The sequence below is a fragment of the Phoca vitulina genome, unplaced genomic scaffold (assembly GCF_004348235.1).
Source record: "Phoca vitulina isolate PV1807 unplaced genomic scaffold, GSC_HSeal_1.0 scaffold1362, whole genome shotgun sequence".
Taxonomy (NCBI): Eukaryota; Metazoa; Chordata; class Mammalia; order Carnivora; family Phocidae; genus Phoca; species Phoca vitulina.
The window spans coordinates 1-4,386 of record NW_022591049.1 but is presented as its reverse complement, the minus strand read 5'-3'; the positions used below and the strand labels follow the sequence as shown (position 1 = coordinate 4,386).

At 40.3% G+C, this 4,386-nt stretch overlaps 1 pseudogene; it reads left to right on the top strand.

The window, feature by feature from the left end:
* The first annotated feature begins 3,627 nt into the window (after positions 1-3,627).
* On the top strand, positions 3,628-4,088 carry LOC116629541 (annotated as a pseudogene).
* The last annotated feature ends 298 nt before the right edge of the window (positions 4,089-4,386 follow it).

The following is a 4,386-nucleotide window of genomic DNA, read 5'->3' as shown; positions in this document are numbered from 1 at the left end:
TTGGTTGAGCATCCAACTCTTGATTTCAGCTCAGGTCATGATCTCAGTGTCGTGAGATCAAGCCCCGCATCAGGCTCCGTGCTCAGTGGGGAGTCTGCTTGAGATTCTTTATCTCTCTCCTTCTGCCCCTCCCCACACTCATGCTCGCTCTTGCTCTCTCTCTCAAATAAATAAATCTTTAAAAAAAAGGTATCTTGTTTCTTCCACACACTAGTAAGGTATTTGGGTGGGACTGACCCCTTCCCCAGCTCCAGCTGTAGGCCCTGATTTGACACAGCAGTGTTTCTCAAAGTGTTTGTAGACCAGCCAAATCAGGAACATCTGGAAACCTGTTTCAACTACAAATTCTTAGAACCCAGCCCCAAACCTACTAAAATCAGAAATCTAGGGGTTGGGCTTAGCAATCTGTGTTTTAACAAGTCCTCCAGGTGGTTAAGATACATGCTCAAGTTTAAGAGTCACTGGTCTAGACAGAAAGCTACAATTAATAGTTCAGATTTTAAGAGTGATCCTTTGGAATATGGGGATAGTCTTATGTCAAGCTCAGGATTTTTGTGTTGTATTTGTGGGAAGCATCCTTTTTCTCCCCCAGATATTAGGAAACATGTAATCCCAGTCATCTGTACTATAGTCATCTTGTACTACACCAAGGAAGCCTGCCTGAGAAAGAAACTAATAGATGGGAGAGCCAAGAGAAATGCAGAAAAACAGGGCCAAAGCCTGATAGTCTTGATCAAACTATGTCAGGGGCCCTTCCTTATTCCCTTTGGACTTTTCAATTACATGAAACTATAAATTCTCTTTGTTTAAACCAATTTCAGTTGGACTTTTTGTCATGGAAACAAAGTATCCTGAGAGCCACTATATCAAGTTACACATCTATCCCTAAACACCATAGGGAAAGTATACTAGGAAATACTATCTAGTCAACTGTCTAGCCTCTCTCTAAATTAGGGTTGCCAGATTTAGCAAATAAAAATATAGGCCAGCCAGTTAAATTTGAATTTCAGATAAACAATTTTTCAGTATTAGTACATCACAAATATTGCATGGGACATTGCATGTATTTTATCCAGCAACTCTACTCTAAATGCCTTTTGCTGATCCCTAGTAATCAAAAGGGAGGCCTGGGTCAGTTTCAGTCAGACCAATGTCATAGCTGCTCCTGTGGTTTATGACTAGGAGGAGAAAAGACTAAATCCAAGTCCTGAACTAATGTCCTGCAACAGGTCTGTACCACCTGATAGTCCTTTTAAAGCTAAGCAGACTTTTTTCTAAAAGCCAAAACATATTATACTCTCTACAACAGCTAAGTGTGACAAAATAAAAAACGTTGTTATGTGAGCATTCATAACTTCCTTTCTTTACTCCCTTGGTTCCTGACCCTTATACAAATCAGAGCAATGAAACAGGCAAAGGAGAGAGTTAAAGGGAGACAGATACTCCTGGAAAAGGGAAGAATAAATTTGAGAAAGGGAGGAAAAGACAAAAAGAACGAGACCATTCAAATTATGAGTTTGGCAAGTTTTAAAAAAGAAAAGGAAGTCTGGGATTAACCATGCAAAGACATTGATCAAAAATGGAGAAATCAGATTTTAAGTAGTATTACAGTATGGTATGAATGTTATCCCCTTTGGCATTTTTGAGAGGCTGGAATAAAGATTTAAATTACTTTTCAACCTAACTGAAATGTTAGGCTGGTGCTTCCTCTGAATGGAAGAGAGGAGATATATCACAAAGCATCCCAGGTTAATAATGAAAATAATAAAACAATAGATACCTGCACTAAGGGTCTTACATGTACTAATTCATATAATTCTCTCAATAGCCTTACAATGGGGTTAATATTCTTCTTCCTGCTATACAGATTAGGAAACTGTCCAGGGTCACAAACTGTAAGTAGACAGGGCTAGAATTGGAAATTCAAGCAATCTGAGTCTAGAGCTCCTAAACAGTGAGCAACACTTCCCTATTTTATAGCATTCTCTATACTCAAGCACTTAAGCATTACACTAATAAAACCCCATAAATAGTTTAATTATTCTAAAATACCAACAACTTTAGCATATAAAATAAAATGAAACATGTATGGCATGACTTTAATTCTCTTTAATTTCTTCTCCCCTTGGGGTACCTGGCTGGCTCAGTCAGTAGAGCATGCAACTCTTGATCTGGGGGTTGTGAGTTCGAGCCCCACCCCTTTGGGTGTAGAGATTAGTTAAAAATAAAATCTTTTTAAAAAAAATTTCCTCTCCCCTTCAGAGCCCACCATAGAAACTAAGAACCTTTTTTTTATATAAGATTTTATTTATTTATTTGACAGTGAGAGAGGGAACACAAACGGGGGTGTGAAAGCGAGAAGTAGGCTTCCCACTGGGCAGGAAGCCCGATGAGGGGCTCGATCCCAGGACTCTGGGATCATGACCTGAGCTGAAGGCAGATGCTTAACAACTGAGCCACCCAGGTGCCCCAGAAACTAAAAACCTTAAGATAGCTTCCTTTCCAAAGTTACTTTTGAAAGTAAATTATAGTACAGTCCAGATTTATACAGTAATGTTCATAAAAGTAACTCATGACTAGGTCTTTATCAAGTAACTAACTCCACAGATTATGCTGCTTTACACCCAGATGTCAGAGATCAGAAATCAAAACACTTTAAAAAAGAGAAAAATGGGGCACCTGGGTGGCTCAGTCAGTTAAGCATCCAACTATTGGTTTCAGTTCATGGTCTCAGGTTCCTGCAATCTAGCCCTGTGTCAGGCTCCGTGCTCTGCGGGGAGTCTGCTTGAGATTCTCTCTCCCTCTCCCTCTGTTCCTGTCCCCCAAGCTCGCTCTCTACTAAATCTTAAAAAAGAGAAAAATACATAAAAAAATATAAAAATGGTTTGGCATTATTTTAAAAGTTAAATCTTTTAATTATTAAAGCATATGGTGAAATATAAAGCTAAGAAATTATAAAATAGTTAATATAACTAGTAATAATGTTCAGAAGCCAGCTACTTTTTTCTACCTCTGGAACTTCCACCCTTGTCCAAGACACCATCAACCCTCAGCTTGTTTACTTCAGTAGCCTCCTAACCACTTTCTCCACTTCCACCTTTTCCTATCCTCCACCAGCAGCCCGAATGATCCTTTTAAGCCAAGGATCATAATACATCACTGTTTAATACACTTGGATGGCTTCTCATCTCAGTCAAGTTTTTAAAAGCCAAGTTCTTAAAATGTCCTATATGGTCTTCCCTGCCACCCACATTACTTGTTTTCATTTTTTTTAAATACGTATCACACTTTTTAAAATTTTTAATTTATTTAAATAATCTCTACACCCAAAAAGGGCTCGAACTCATGACCCCAAGAGCAAGAGTCACATGCTCTTCTGTCTGAGCCAGCCAGAGGCCCCTACTCATCTTCATTACTTTTCCCTTATTCCACTCCAGCTACACTAGTCTCCTAGATGATCCCTGAACACAAGACAGAGATGCTCCTTCCTCACAGTAAGCCATCTGGTATTCCCTCCACCTGGCACATTCCCCAACCTCACACTTCCCAAAGATCTATGTGCCTTGCTCCCTCACTTCAAGTCAGGCCCTCCCTGTCCTCCTATTTAAAATAGTACTCCTTTTTTCCATCTGGGCTGCCGACATGCCATCCAGACTGAGGAAGACCCAGAAACTTCAGGGCCACGTGAGCCACGGCCACGGCTGCATCGGCAAGCATTGGAAGCACCCAGGAGGCCGGGGTAATGCTGGTGGCATGCATCACCACAGGATCAACTTTGACAAATATCACCCAGGTTACTTTGGAAAAGTTGGTATGAGACATTACCACTTAAAGAGGAACCAGAGCTTCTGCCCAACTGTCAACCTTGATAAACTGTGGACCTTGGTCAGTGAGCAGACACGGGTAAATGCCGCCAAAAACAAGACTGGAGCTGCTCCTATCATTGCGTGGTGCGATCGGGCTACTACAAAGTTTTGGGAAAGGGAAAACTCCCAAAACAGCCTGTCATTGTGAAGGCCAAATTCTTCAGTAGAAGAGCAGAGGAGAAGATTAAGGGTGTCGGGGGAGCCTGCGTTCTAGTAGCTTAAAGCTGCATTGGGGGGGGGGGTTCATTAAATGCTAACAAGTGCTTTAAAAAAATAAAATGAAATAAAATAGTACTCCTTATGTTGTTGATTTTAGCCATTCTGACAGGTGTGAGGTGATATCTCATCATGGTTTTGATTTGCATTTCCCTGATGATCAGTGATGTTGAACATCTTTCCATGTGTCTGTTGGCCATCTGGATATCTTCCTTGGAGAAATGTCTGTTCTGCCCACTTTTTAATTGGATTGTTTGTTTTTTGGGTATTAAGTTTTAGAAGTTCTTTATATATTTTAGATATG